Here is a 7,758-nt window from a genome sequence, read left to right as displayed (position 1 = left end):
AACACTCAAAACCTGCAATGTGCCAACAATAAGGTTGCTAGTAAAATATTAATTTGTTCCTTTGTATGCATGCATGAAAACGGTCTGTAGTAATAAATGATGCTTAGAATAAGCACTTCTGTGCATGCCCGAATGAGGCATACGTGCATGATGCTCAAAGCCCCTGCTTCCTCCAGCGGATAGAGGAGATTAACACCGACCCACTCATATTTTTCCCTGTGTCCTGTGCTTCACCTCCCACTGCCTACGGAAACCCAGCTCCCCAAGTCGGCAACTTGGCAACACCATCACCTTGCAATGGCTTCATGGGCCTTAACTACAGCCCAGGAGGTCTCAGAGTGGGAGAGGGATTTCAGCTGCTGCCAACCACCAGCAAAACAGCAGCGTGAGGGGATATCACTGGAATGCTCGCAGTAAATTTGGGAGCTCGGTTTGGTGCCAGAATTGTCAAGGCAACTGCGATCTTTTGCGGAACAAACTCTGGTGCCTCCCTTGCGGGTGGTGCCCAGGTCACATCCGCAGGCTGCAGGGCAGGCCCTGCTGCCAGGCCTCGCATCATTAATGATTAAAAAAAAAGAAAGAAGTGCTACACACACTGACTAAACCTGGAGAATACTGTGAAAAGTTACAGGCAACCAGGCACGAGAGGACTGGGTGAAGAGGGCCGAACAACGCAGCGTTTTTGGCATCGTTTCATTTTATCCCAGCTGCCCGCCATTTTCTCCCCTTGAGGCACCATTGCTGGGTGGGAGCCCAGGCTGGCCTCCGGCCGCATCCACCCCTCCGCGAAGCCAGTCGCGCCTAGGAACAGCCCCGGAGAGGTCTAGGAGCAACACCCCGGAGCTGCTCTCACGTTCGGGCCTACATCGCCGTCCGGGCCGGGACTAGAACTCGCGGCCCCCAGGCTCCCGACCCCTCGCTCTGCCCACGCGGCCACCGGGGCAGAAGCGAGGGACCCGGCGCGCGTGCCCGCAGCGCGCGGGGCGGGGAGGGGAAGGGGAGGGGAAGGGGGAAAGGGGCGGAGCGGGACGCGTGCGCGCGCATCTGTCGGCCGGCCGCGCGCCCTCTCCCAGGCTTCCCAGGGAATCCAGCGGCAGCAGGAAGAGGAGCTTCCCCGCGCACGCGCAGCTGGCCCGGCGGGCGCGCGCTGAGCCGCGGCGGCGGGAGGGAGGGAGGGAGGGAGGGGGGAGGGGAGGGAAGCTGCTGAGGTAAAGTTGGGGGGAGAGAGAGAGACTCCGTCAGCGAAGCGAGAGCCGGGGAAGCTCGGCGGCCGCCATTACTGAGCCGAGAGCGCCGGGGAGGGAACGTAGAAGGCGGGGGGACGGGGCTGAGGAGGCCGGGAGCGCTCGGGAGCTGCGGGGCCGAAGAGCGGAGAGAGCCCAGCGGGGAGGAAAAGCCGCCGGGGGCGCCGGCGTGGAGAGAGCGTCCCAGGAATGCTGCCGCTCCCGCCGCCGCCGCCGAGGAGCCGGATCCTGACGGCGCGAGGTGAGGGGAGGAATCCGGTCCCGTGGGACCTCACCCGGCCCGGCGGCCCGGAGCCGGCCGGCAGGCGGAAGGGGAGCGGGGGGGGGAGGAGGCGGCTGCAGCCCGGCGAGCTGGTGCGGCGGCCGCTGGCTGTAACCAGTTCAAAGGGCTGGGGCTGGCGTGGGGAGAGGGGAGCCGGCCTCCCCTCCTCCTCCCCGTTCGGCCCCCTCGGCACCTCCACGGGAGGGAGGGAGGGGGGGGAGGCAGGAAGGGCAGGGAGCGGAGTGCCTGGTCCCAGACAGGTGATGAAGGCCTGAGCAATGGGAGGGTCTGAGCCTGCTGTGCGAGGCTGCCAGCTGGTCACGGCTCTCCAGGGAGGGAGGAAGGCAGGAAAGGGAGCTTCCCTGCTCCTCTCTTCTTCCTTCCTCATTCCCTTCTTCCCCCTACTCCTTCGCTTCCTCCCTTCTTCCATTCCTACTGCCTCCCCCCTCCCTTTTCTGTTCTCCTTTCTCTGTACTTCTTTTCCTCCTTATCGCCCCCTTCTACTCATTCTCATCTCTGTTCTTTTCCTTCTATACTAAATTCGAACAGTTGTCAGTTCCTCTCCTCCTTCCTTTCACCTTCAGATATCGCTCGGTATTAAATTTGAGAAAACTTCTCCCTCCGAATGATGTGTGTGCATTTCTGTTTTTCCACCAGGTGGATTTTAGGGCTTTGAAATAGGGTAGCCAGTTGCAGGGTTGCAGCTTTCAAGCATTTTGAATCCCTTCAACCAGCATAACCTTTAGACTCTCCACCCAAGGAAAGCACCAGAGATACACAGATATACTGCTATGGTGTTTGTCAATATAGGATATAAGGAGTATAAAACACTGTTTTAATTAAAAACAGAAGAAAGATCATTTACTTAAAAGGAAGACATACTTGTTACACCACCACCCCCACGCCCCCCAAATCCACCCACCCTTCTTCTATACTCCCCATTTGCCCTCTCCTGTATCGCTTTTGATATCAGTGTGGAATATTTCCTCAATAAGTAGGAGGGAAACGTTTTTAATCTAGACCAAAATAGGCCTGTGGGGGTATGTGTGTATTCTTCAGTTTAGTGTCATGCAGATAACTGGAGGATTTTTTTTTCCCTAAGGTCCTTGGAAAAAATTAAAAAACTCTACATTGCAGAGTAAAAAGAGCAGCATTTGCTGGCCAACTGGACATCCATTTTAAACCTTTGCACGAAAGCCAGTTAGAGCACTGACACTTGTATACTTATTTCATAAATGAATGAAGAATTAATACGTAGGTTTTTTTCTGTTGTCATGTCTTACCTTCCTAAGGTTCTTCAGCATGACAGCTCTTTTCAGCAGTGACATCAGTGACTGGAGTTAAGTGCTTTCTTAAAAAAAACATACCTATTTAACATTTGTGGTACTTATCTAAAATGACCATATTGCAAATATTCACCCAGATGCATTTTAATAATGGTTATTTTCATTTGTGCTTCTTTGGAGCTTATTTTTAAGAAGTGCTAAAATCCTTAAAATTCTGTTTATCATACTCTACTGAAACTCGGTGGTACTAGAGCTTGCAAGGTATGATGTAAATATTGTGGTTTTTCAAGAGTGTAGTACTTAAAAGTATCAGAAATTGTTTAGGTATTTGTTACATTATCACTGGCTTATTTCAGTATAACAAGTTACTTTTAAGCTTGAAACATACTGAGGATAAATAGTATATATTATTTTTTTTTTAAGTATCCCTGTATGAAGCAGCTGCCAGTGTTGTAAAAATGTAAATAATTGCAGCCAAATTCCTACCACTCCCTGGTATTGGACTTTATTTTATCTAAGGTGTTACATGTTTAACATAATCCAATTAAACCTCTTAGGCTGGGACTAAATTGTTTTAAAATGCTACATTTTAGCATCAACAGAATGAGGTGCTGCACGTGTTTGTGAGGTTAGAGATAAAATGTGCTTTCCTAAAGCTGTATGTATTTTTCCACGCACAAACTTTGTAGGAAAGAAAAGGACTGATCACAATAATAGATGTTTCTGTGTAAGTTTCCCCTTTGGGGCTTGTTATTTGGATAGATTGTGCAAAAATAATTCCATTCTGTTTAGTAAAGATATTAGAAGGATGCTGACAGTATCTTAAGACTTCCAGAAGTACTTTCGTAACAGGATGTCAATCCCATGTTCTGGCATCCTTCAGGGTTATTTTGCACAAAACTGCGAAACACTCCCCTGCTTTGAGTAGTCGAGTATGTGGTGTGTTCTTAAGGTTTCATGTACGGCATCCTTCAGGGGTGACAGTCCCTGACCTTTACTGCAAGAAGGAAAGTTTGTGATGCCAAGTATTCATCGCTGATCCCTGCTGGCATAGTTAGGTCGGCCAGCAGCCTGAAAGCGGTCACGTTTATGGACATGACGTACCTATGAGAGTAAAAGCCCGTGGTGCATTCTTGCTGTGTGATAAGGAAGGAATGCGCTGGGAAGGATCTGGCTCTGTTGGTTACGAACTGGCCCTGCTGCCGAGGCATCCCACGCCCGCGCTGCCGCCAGGGGGCTCCGACGCTCCCGGCCCTGTCCCGTCCGGCCCGCCTTGGCCCGGTTCTGCCCTGCCCTGCCCGGACCCACCCTGCTCCACCCTGTGCGGGGCGGGCTGCTTGTCTGTCCATTTCAGCTAGGCTCTGCAAGTAAATAGCGCACTATGTGACCTGAGCTTCCTCTTGCTTTTAAAGTACTCCACTGTACTCATAACTATGTGAAAAATTTTAGTTTCAGACAGTCCCAGTAAAACTGAGGGTTCTGTATTAGGGCTGTCAGGGTTCTTTGTCTTGTTTTACTGCAGCTGTTTTATTTCTGTCTTAATGAGTGCACACAACTCTAAATAATTTTTGGTTTTTTCTGTTTTGTTTTTTTTTTCCCCTGAGATTTTTTTAGCTCAAAGGTCAGTCTTAGTGAGCTGGAATATTGCTGTTTTCTTTCATCGGTTTAAAAAAATATGTTTAAGGGTATTACATTTTACAGATCATTGTTTGAATCCTTTTATCACTTCCTTATACATATGGATTTTAATGAAATACTTAAAGGAAAATTAGTTCAGAATTTCTCAGTCAGCTTACAGCAATTGTAGTTATTTTGAATTTGAGTAGTAACTGCTTTTCTAATTTCTAATGCTTGTCGGAAGTCAAAATAATTTATCTGTGGCTAGTTCTGCACGTTATGTTATGTGGCAAATTAGGGTTGTTTTAGGAGTTATAATTCCTATGCATTTTTACAGTTCTGCATCAGTTGACATACAAGGATAATAGAAGAGTGTTTATATTTGAAAAAGTAAAACCAAGACCTGCATGCACAGTTTTGGAAATGTGTATGTTTTTACATCTTCGCATTCATTTGTTTAAGTTGGCTAATTATTAAGAGGGTATTACTTGCTGCTTAAAGATGGCTTTTCACTTTGTTACTTCATAATTTAAAAAAGAAGTGGGTAGCCATTATTCTCATTTTACACAGTTCAAAATTACACATATGGCTTGTACAAGGTCAAACAACAAACTGCTGTTTGAATCTAGTCTTATAACTTACTGTCTTGGGTCCTGGGTTCTATACTGCAGTTGCTCATGAAGCAAAATAAGATGAAATGATCCAGATATATGTATCAGTGAAATTTGTTTAGGTTGCTGCTTCCAGGACGTACATTTTTCTTTTTGCATCAAATGCATTTTAGCGATTTTTTTCCTGTCCTTAACCTTTATTGCACCTTCAACATCTGCTTCTTATTCTTTATTCTGTTTTTATCAGTTCTTTCTTGGATCCCCTATGTAAAATTTCCCCATTAGTTCTTTTGTGTTCTTCCTGAATAACTGTGTAAAAAGGCCTGATCAGGTAGTCCTGCTCCAAGAAGATTCTCTGAGCACTACGTATGTCTTCAGTAGGAGCTTCTCCTGTGTGAAAAGAGTTAAGAACTTATTCTTCATGTGAACTTGTACAATTTCTTCTCTGTTACAGTAGTGGTTTGAACCTAAACTGAATGCTCTTACTGTTCAAAATTCTGTAGGGAGCTAACTTGAGAAGCCTCTGTTCCAGCTAGTCTAATACTGATAATTTGAACCTTTTGCAGTTTACCTGTTTATTGTACTCTCATCTCATTTCTATAGGTTGTTTTTGTGTTTGTTTGGTTGGATTTTTTCGTGAACAGCAGCAATGGTTATAGATATTCCCTGGAATGCTAGATAGCAGCTGGAGAGTGTTGTTTCGCATTTAGAAATAAACTTTAGGCCTTGATTTAATTGTGGGTAATACGCGGGAGATCTTCAGAGTACTATTATTAATGGGACAAAATTAGTAAACGTTGTAAGAGCTAAGAGATTTGAACTTTTGTTTTTAAATACAGTTTTGCATTAATTTGTAAATGAAGTTGAGCAGTCAGGTTTTGTTTGTTTGGTTTTTTGTTTGTTTGGGGGTTTTTTTGTTGTAAATGCAATACTTTACTTTTGTATGTATAGGCTATGGAACTCCTACTAACCACATCTCAAATGAGCAATGATTGGGATAATGTGCTCTCATTCTTCATTTAGGTAGCATGACTAATCACCACGCCACTTAAACTGTATCAATTTTCAGTCAGACAGCTCAAGACATTTTCCTTTTCTATCTTGTTATTGCATGATTGAGCTTATTTTCTGATAAGCAATCTGAATCTTTTTTTCCTGGTGTTGACTCTCACTTGCAGAATTTTACCAGAGAGCATTGTATTTAGTATTATTTATAAACACGAATTCAGGCACTGCTACTTTTTTAAGATCACCAGCACTCGTGAAGGCAGGGTATTGGCATGTTAGTAAAGTGAACTGAACACATGAAGTGGCCGGGACCTCAACAGACTTGAGTGAATTGAAATTTTTGGTGAGATTGCATTTTAGTTTCTGAAAAGGGTTTTTATTTGATGAGATTTTTTTTTATGCTTGAGTGAAAAAGGATTCCTCTTGGTAAATACTGAATAAGAAATAACATTACTTTAAGCTGCATCAACATTAGATTTTTTTACTGGTTCTTTAAGTGAAAATACTTGAATTGTTATTATAGTGTGTTTTGGGTAGAGCTGTAATTACTGGTGTGCTGATAGGTCTTGGAATTTGGATACCATACTGAATGCTTACCAGTGCCAAGATTTGGTTTTCAAAAAGTGTGAAGTGAGGGATGACTAGGTGTAAAAACATACTGTCAGCAGTAACCTGACTCCAGAGCTGTAACTTCCTTGGAATCCCAGTATTTGATACTTGAAAGTGCCATGTATTGAAAAGTCATCCTACAGACCATTTCAGTGATATCTCATGTGTTTGAATGTACTCTGTGATCTGCTGTAGGGATCACAGAAACTTTCTTTTGGAGTATTTGTATACCCTGCAAAGCTGACTAGTCTGCAATGGCTTTTTTTTTAAAGTGTGGTTTTCTTTGCTTGGCCAGCTAATTTACAAACACTATCATGAGACAGTGGTAATTGAAACTAACTCTGAAAAATAGTAGGCTGTAAACTGCTGCATTTAGACAACGTTACAGAGTGAGGAGAGGATGGTGGGAAAACACTTTTCCTGTTGGTCTTGTTTGCAGCTGCGTAAATAGCTCATCATGAGCAGCTCTGTAGTCTTTCAGACAACGTTTCTGCTTCAGCCGTGTTTGGTCTGCAGATGGTAAACGTTTTTGGGTTCAGAAAGCAATTTCAGAAGATATTCAGTAATGTTAGGAGTATTTATCTGCAAGTGATTTTCTTGGCTAGGAACCCATCTACAAATTCCTGCACAGCCACGATGAGTAAATAATGATAGGTGATTATACTAAATAACAATAGGTGGTTAACTATTTTAGTATTTACTAGTTGCTAATAATGTATTTTATGCAAATACTTAGAATTGATTCAGAAAACTTGAGGAGACACTTATTTTAAAATAGGGGTTTCTTAATGAATCTGCCTGATCTTGTGGGGGCCTGTCTGAGCATTTTCTTGTGGCAGTGTGCATTGCAAAATGGCTGGTATCTCCCTCCCCCAAGCCCCAGATGCATTCTGTCAAAGAGAGATGCTTTTCTTTCAGTCTGTCTGCTCTGCTCACCTAGCTGTGGTCTGGGAGTGCCACAGCTAGGAGGTGAGGGTGAGAAGTGTGTCTTCCCTCCTGTCTTCTCTTTCAAGTGACAGAATTCAGCTTTGCAGCTGGCTCAGGCCTAGTGCAGGACTGGTAGCCTGTTGCCTGATGATTTTGTTGTTGTTTGGTATCACAACTTCTGAATGGCAGCATTA

At 44.7% G+C, this 7,758-nt stretch overlaps 1 protein-coding gene across 3 annotated transcripts in view; it reads left to right on the top strand.

Annotated features, from left to right (window-relative positions):
• The first annotated feature begins 1,183 nt into the window (after positions 1-1,183).
• Positions 1,184-7,758, top strand: part of ARHGAP5 (Rho GTPase activating protein 5) — a 50,365-nt gene continuing 43,790 nt past the window's right edge. For 2 of the 3 annotated variants that reach the window (XM_071746159.1, XM_071746161.1), the window contains exon 1: positions 1,184-1,485. The gene's annotated coding sequence lies outside the window, so the exon portion shown is untranslated. The remainder of the gene's footprint in view (positions 1,486-7,758) is intronic. The other variant, XM_071746160.1, reaches the window with a different exon arrangement.

This window comes from Heliangelus exortis, chromosome 5, assembly GCF_036169615.1.
Source record: "Heliangelus exortis chromosome 5, bHelExo1.hap1, whole genome shotgun sequence".
Lineage (NCBI taxonomy): Eukaryota > Metazoa > Chordata > Aves > Apodiformes > Trochilidae > Heliangelus > Heliangelus exortis.
Note: the sequence above shows the minus strand (reverse complement) of the source record. Positions and strands in the feature narration are given on the sequence as shown.